General features: G+C 43.2%; 1 pseudogene; it reads right to left on the reverse strand.

Annotated features, from left to right (window-relative positions):
- Positions 1-291: 291 nt before the first annotated feature.
- Positions 292-7,536, reverse strand: LOC123727829 (putative sodium-coupled neutral amino acid transporter 8; annotated as a pseudogene).
- Positions 7,537-8,032: the final 496 nt, after the last annotated feature.

Below are 8,032 nucleotides of genomic sequence, written 5' to 3' on the forward strand. Positions count from 1 at the left end.
TCCTTGATGATCTGAAATAACAAACTAAAAAGAAGAAGCTTACTACAAAACTCTCCCCATGTCCTACCCAGCCAACAGATCTCACACAATGAAGACATACCAGTTAGTCCAGACACCTGGAGAGTAAGTGGGAGAAAAGGTGAAATGTAACAGAGTTCAGAGGACATAACACACAACCCTCAGAATAAAGGGCTCCAAAAAGAGCTCTGTGTTTCCAAAGGTGATGAGGATGAAAAGCCATCAGGCATTTAACAAGATGTCCATGATAAATAAGGGTGATGAAGATAAGGGTTAGATCTTAGTGAGGAGCTGCATTATGGCAGTGGTGGTGCTCTGTCCAAAGATGAAGGCTCCACAGATCAGAGTGATATCATCCCCATGTTGTTACAGTAGGACCACTCTGAGAGGGAATGGGGGAGGGGTTAGTGAGAAAATAAAGGAGAGAAATTGAGTATATTTTTTAAGGATTTGGATGAATGAATGGTTTGAATGAGTGACCATGATTGGTTTAAACTTGCCTTGTTATGAAAGATACTGTCTCTGACTGCATGTCAAATACAAGATATAATCCTGCAGACAAGCAGAGCAAGCAAACATATCTCTGCTGCTTCGATTTACATGCAACCATGTGGGAGATAGTGGTGTGAAAGAGGGAGAATTTTCCCACCTAGGAAAATTAAGATGAAAAATGTGCTTATTCCTCCGATGACACTGATCACCTTGCTAATGTCTGGGATGAACATGGCGATGAGGACGGTGACAGTGATCCAGGCTATAGTCAGCCCCACATGGCTACGGTTCTCATACGACTCCGTCACCATGTGGAAGTGCAGACGGAAACTCAGCAGTGAGTCCTGAATCACTGACCTGTGTGCAGGAAGTCAGACACACTGCAATGAGACTCACTGGGCCAAACAGGCAAATTTACTAACAAGTTATTTATTTTGGCTCATATGCTCTGATTGAATGGCTAATGAATGCCCATTATTAAATGCTCTCCAGCCATGATGTTACCTTCCTACCAGGAGGATGATGATGATGAGGTAGATGGTGATGATAGAGATCCCAAAGAGCAGTCTTGCAATGATCATGAGGACATCATTCCCTGTGTATGACATCAGAATATCTGCTGTAACATCCTTGCCAAATGTCAGGTATCTGTAAACACCTGAACCAAAAAGGGAGGGGGAATGCATTCAGACACCAACTTTGCATACACTTTTAGACAAAAAAGGTGATTTGTAGAACCTAAAAGGGTTCACGTAATAATAAGGAATTCCCCTCGACCGCGCACACAAATTTAGGAAAACAAATATTCTTTCCGTTGACCCTGTGTAAAAGAGTCAACGTTGTTGTTGAATTTATGTTATACAGAAATAACAAAACATGCTGAAGAAGCTGCTGTGTTGTTCAATGTACATGTAACCAGGTCAAAAATCCCAACCTATGGTTCGCAATGCTCCCACGTAGGGAAATAGAGGACGTGAGAAGAGCCCTGTGACTTCAGGCTATTCAGCTTGGGAGAGTGGGAAATGTGGGGACCCGGTGTCCAAATAGGCTACACGTAGCTAGCTATGTGTGTGGAAAACATTTAATCACAGATAAGACATTTAACTTCTTTTGTACAGTCCGTTTGTAACTCCACTCACTACTTGTAGCTGTATAGTCCGTTTGTTTGTGTTGTTGGTCTTGGCTAGCTTAATGTTCCGGTCGGTAGCTAACTAGCACTCACTCACTTGGCTGTTACATTATCATGAAAAGGGGCATGAGGGAAGCCCTACACTATTACCTTTTTCTAAGTGTTGAGAACAGGAGCAAATGGGCTATGTTGAAAAGCAACCTTTAGATACAGTGGGGGGGAAAAGTATTTAGTCAGCCAACCAATTGTGCAAGTTCTCCCACTTAAAAAAATGAGAGAGGCCTGTAATTTTCATCATAGGTACACTTCAACGATGACAGACAAAATGAGAAAACAAATCCAGAAAATCACATTGTAGGATTTTTAATGAATTTATTTGCAAATTATGGTGGAAAATAAGTATTTAGTATTTTACACAATTGGTGGCTGACTAAATACTTTTTTCCCCCACTGTATGTTGTACTTCTCTAAAATGTAGTTTTGTAATTTACTAAAACAAGCCGACAACAACAAAATTGAGTTTTAAAAGGTCATGTTTTTGCTGTGAGTCAAAGTAGTAACCTAGGTAACCACAGGTTGTTTTCACCACAGGCGGGCAGGGCCGCGACGTTCTATCTAATACCGACTGGGTCGATAGGAAAACCCTTTGAAGAACCCGTTTTGGTTCCAGGTAGAACCCTTTCCACAGGGGGTTCTACATGGAGACCAAAAGGGTTCTACCTGAAACCAAAAAGGGTTCTACCTGAAACCAAAAAGGGTTCTACTATGGAACCCTTTTTTCTAAGAGTGTGCAGTCGTATAGTCGCTGTGTTCACTACAATCACTTGGTGCTATCAGATAAAGTATTGAAAGGATGAGCCTCACAAATTAGGGAGTAGATGATCAGGGAGAAGAACATGGACACCACAGAGATGAACACCCAGTGGGAGAGGCTTTTGTTCTCCATGCTGCTGCATGCTGCTGTAGATGGCTGTGCAAGCCTCGTGACACTGGAGCACAGAATGATACAGAACAGGACATGGCAGACTCAGAATGCAAAGCACAGATAAACATGGCTACATAGACCTGAGACTGAGACTTGTGTCACTCATAGAGCTCTAATTTTCACAGACAGTGCCCACAGGAAAAAGAGCCCTGACACTTAATCCTTTGAATCATTCTGGTGTCCAGTTAGTCTCAATGTAAGAGCCAGAGAAGCGATCAATAGTATGGGGCTCTGATAAAGGAATTTATATGTGTAAAGTAATGACTAAAGAATTCCACCCTGAAACTGTATAACTGTGTGAAATGTATTATAATAATAAGACTATAATCCAATAATGTGTGTGTAAGACAAGTTAAGACAAAAAACATTGTGTTACTATGTAGCAATGTGAGAAATGTATAGTTGAGACAACAAAGGACAACTGAACTACAGATGACCTAGTTATAACTCTGTAAACTGACAACAGGAAAGAGGCACCTTCAAAGGCCCCTCTAATCTAGGGAGGAGAGTAACAGCTAGAAACTGCCAGGCTGGTACAAAAGTGATAAACTAGGAATGTGAACTGTGGGACAAATACAGCATGCCTAAAAGAAAGGTAGAGTTTCTATTGATAAGAATTCAGTTGTGTGTGTGTGTTATACAAAGACTGCGTTCTCATTTTTTGATTTCAGAGCTCTCTGAATAAAGAACTAACCTTTTGCAGAATCTGAGACTTTGCCTAATTCATATATTGAACCCGAGCCTTACAACCTCGGGGAATTGATCAAAGCTTAAGTGATTGTTGAGTTATTATCATTGGGAGTGAAAATTCTCGTGACAGGCTCCAAAGCTGTTAATGCTCCAAGTCATAGAACGTCAAAGCCTTTGTCATGAGCTGAGACAAGCTTCCAATTCAACAGTATACATTACATAAGCAAAGTTCTCCCAGGTTTACTCAATATGCTCCTCCAACATTCCTCCATCCCACCTTCCTTCAGGATCTCCATCATTCCTTTTTCTTCTCCAGCTAAGTAATCAATCAGCCTGGGGGTGCAGGGGCTCAGCTAGCTGGGCTTTGTGGGCCTCTTTTAGCTTCGTATGAACCTTCCTGATCTCGCAAGCTTACGTTCTGTTTCGTTAAACGGATAGCTAAACAGAATGTAAGCTTGAGAGATCAGGATGGTTCGTACAACACTAGTCCTCTCTCCCACTGCCCTTTAATTGCATTTCTGATCATCCTACTGTGTTCCCTTGGGTACTCAGAAGATTACTAAAAACTACCTCTGGAAGAAAAGTGGAAAATAACACTTATTTTCAATATTGAACAGAGAACCAGCTCTCCTCAGTCATTTTAAAGAGCAGGATAGCCTGAGGCTCGGCAGGACTGTGATGGGTTTTCAGACAGCTCCTCAATTGACCAGAATTTGGGGTAAATGCCAGACCTTTAACCATTGGCTTCATAAAGAAAATAATCTAACCTCACTAGTAACCTCTTTGAAAACCAGACATGATTGAAACCGTACTCACCTGAAAGCAGATGGTCGGGATAACACTGAACATCAAAGGCATATTTTTATTTTAGTTAAAAACAAATTCTTATTTTCAATGACGGCCTAGGAATAGTGGGTAAACTGCCTGTTCAGGGGCAGAACGACAGATTTGTACCTTGTCAGCTCAGGGATTTGAACTTGCAACCTTTCAGTTACTAGTCCAACGCGCTAACCACAAGGCTACCCTGCCGCCCCATAGAGCTTATTCTACAGAGAGCCAACAACAAAACTCTGGAAAGGCTTTTTCTAAAGTACCTGGTCTGACCTTTGATGTCAGTCTTTTACAGTTCATGTGTCAATCACACTGACAAATTACAATGTGTGGGTGGCTGATGGCCATGACTTCACTCCCAAACAGTCAAAATGTTGTTGAAAATGAAACTACCTTTAACAAGAGCAGAAGGTGTAAGAGCAACTTTTATTAAAAGATCATCTTATATCCTGATCTCACAGACCTAATGACCTAGAGGCATAAAAGGCTACATTTAACTTTGACAGCATTTTTCTACCTTTTATTTTATTTATTTTTATTTCACCTTTATTTAAACAGGTAGGCAAGTTGAGAACAAGTTCTCATTTACAACTGCAACCTGGCCAAGATAAAGCAAAGCAGTGTGACACAGACAACAACACGGAGTTACACATGGAATAAACAATAAACAAGCCAATAACACAATAAACAAGTCAATGACACAGTAGAAAAAAATGAAAGTCTATATACAGTGTGTGCAAAAGGCATGAGGAGGTAGGCAATAAATAGGCCATAGGAGCGAATAATTACAATTTAGCAGATTAACACTGGAGTGATAAATGAGCATATGATGATGTGCAAATAGAAATACTGGTGTGCAAAAGAGCAGAAAAGTAAATAAAATAAAAACAGTATGGGGATGAGGTAGGTAGATTGGGTGGGCAATTTACAGATGGACTATGTACAGCTGCAGCGACCGGTTAGCAGCTCAGGTAGCTGATGTTTAAAGTTGGTGAGGGAAATAAAAGTCTCCAACTTCAGCGATTTTTGCAATTCGTTCCAGTCACTGGCAGCAGAGAACTGGAAGGAAAGGCGGCCAAATGATGTGTTGGCTTTGGGGATGATCAGTGAGATATACCTGCTGGAACGTGTGCTATGGGTGGGTGTTGTTATCGTGACCAGTGAACTGAGATAAGGCGGAGCTTTACCGAGCATAGACGTATAGATGACCTGGAGCCAGTGGGTCTGGCGACGAATATGTAGCGAGGGCCAGCCGACTAGAGCATTCAGGTCGCATTGGTGGGTGGTATAAGGTGATTTGGTAACAAAACGGATGGCACTGTGATAGACTGCATCCAGTTGGCTGAGTAGAGTAATGGAAGCTATTTTGTAGATGACATCGCCGAAGTCGAGGATCGGTAGGATAGTCAGTTTTACTAGGGTAAGTTTGGTGGCGTGAGTGAAGGAGGCTTTGTTGCGAAATAGAAATCCGATTCTAGATTTGATTTTGGATTGAAGATGCTTAATGTGAGTCTGGAAGGAGGGTTTACAGTCTAACCAGACACCTAGGTATTTATAGTTGTCCACATATTCTAGGTCGGAACCGTCCATGGTGGTGATGCTAGCCGGGCGGGCAGGTGCGGGCAGCGAACGGTTGAAAAGCATGCATTTGGTTTTACTAGCGTTTAAGAGCAGTTGGAGGCCACGGAAGGAGTGTTGTATGGCATTGAAGCTCGTTTGGAGGTTTGTTAGCGCAGTGTCCAAGGAAGGGCCAGAAGTATACAGAAGGGTGTCGTCTGCGTAGAGGTGGATCAAGGAATCGCCCGCAGCAAGAGCGACATCATTGATATATACAGAGAAAAGAGTCGGCCCGAGAATTGAACCCTGTGGTACCCCCATAGAGACTGCCAGAGGTCCGGACAACATGCCCTCCGATTTGACACATTGAACTCTGTCTGCAAAGTAGTTGGTGAACCAGGCGAGGCAATCATTAGAAAAACCAAGGCTATTGAGTCTGCCGATAAGAATACAGTGATTGACAGAGTCGAAAGCCTTGGCCTTACCTAGCACATAGACCTATCATAGAGGCCTATCATAAACTCATATCTATTGTTCACCTCAGATTATATAACAAAGATAGAAATGACACATATTAATTGGGATTACAAGCACTCACCCACTACTGTAGAGGGTGGATATGTGCACCTCACGGTCCTCTCTTGTGTGAAATTTCACAACAATGGCCACTGTTAGGTATGTAGCGGCCAGAGTACCTAAAATCTAAAATACTTCAAAGAGGGGGAAAGGCTTGAGTATAACATGATATTGAATATGGCAGCAACAGCCATGTCAATATTGCAATGTTATGCATCAAGTAGTCTTTGCAATGCCGTATTACACTGCCCATAAATACCTCTGTCACGACTTCCGCCGAAGTCGGTTCCTCTCCTTGTTCGGGCGGCGTTCGGCGGTCGACGTCACCGGTCTTCTAGCCATCGCCGATCCACCTTTCATTTTCTATTTGTTTTGTCTTGTTTTCCCGCACACCTGGTTTACATTCCCTCATCACTTGACGTGTATATAACCCTCTGTTCCCCCCATATCTGTGTGTGGAATTGTTTGTTGTAAGTGTTTTGTGTATTTAGACTGGTTTGCGACGGGTATTTCAACCCGTATTTTGCTGTTCTGGGTGCAGTTTGGTTTTTGCATCATTAAAGTGCTCCGGTTGTTACTCATTTCTGCTCTCCTGCGCCTGACTTCCCTGCAGCCAGTTACGCATCGCTTACAACTTCACCTGATGTACTTCTGAATACTGATCTCTTTAGGGATGGAGAGAGGGAGGATGAGGAAGACACATAGGAGGATGAGGACAAAATGCGGGTCTGTGTACCAGTGGTATGGCATGTCTGCTTCGTGCAATCCAGTTATCAACAGAAATACATAAATGACATCATGAAACATGTATCAGATAGGATGTTGACAATCTATATCATTAACCCATTTCCTATCAGCATCATTACATAATGAGAAGGATGGGTGAAAACAAAATTAGATGATTTCAAAGGCTCCAGAAGAAATAGTTCAGGAAGGAATTACTATAACATAATCCAGCAAGAGATCTCAGGGAGTCATGTGGTCATGGAGATGACTCGCATTTCTCCAGCTGGTCCGTTACTATGACCAGGAAAGCCACAGAGATCATGAAGAGGTTGAAGACGAACACGACCTCACAGAGTTGCCCGATCGCAGGCCCACACACATCCTTCACCACGGCTTGGTATGTGTTCTGACCACTGATGCAGGAGGAGTAGCCCAGGATTACCAGGCCACTGATGAGGAACACCAGGGACACCTGGGGCGGAGGAGGGATACAAATACAATCAAGAGGTTGCTCAGTGGGAGAAGAGAGACATGATTGATCAATGAATTAGAGAGTAGGCCTATGTAACCGATGTGAAAGGGCTAGTTAGTTAGCGGTGGTGCGCGCTAATAGCGTTTCAATCAGTGACATCACTCGCTCTGAGACCTGAAGTGGTTGTTCCCCTTGCGTTGCAAGGGCCGCGGCTTTTGTGGTGCGATGGGTAACGATGCTTCGTGGGTGTCAGTTGATGATGTGTGCAAGGGTCCCTGGTTCGAGCCCAGGTTGGGGCGAAGAGAGGGACGGAACCTACATTGTTACATTGATGCTGTTGACCCGGATCATTGGTTGCTGCGGAAAAGGAGGAGGTCAAAAGGGGGGTGAGTGTAACCGATGTGAAATGGCTAGTTAGTTAGCGGTGGTGTGCGCTAATAGTGTTTCAATCAGTGACGTCACTCGCTCTGAGACCTGAAGTGGTTGTTCCCCTTGCGTTGCAAGAGCCGCGGCTTTTGTGGCGCGATGGGTAACGATGCTTCGTGGGTGTCAGTTG

The sequence above is a fragment of the Salmo salar genome, chromosome ssa16 (genome assembly GCF_905237065.1).
Source record: "Salmo salar chromosome ssa16, Ssal_v3.1, whole genome shotgun sequence".
Lineage (NCBI taxonomy): Eukaryota > Metazoa > Chordata > Actinopteri > Salmoniformes > Salmonidae > Salmo > Salmo salar.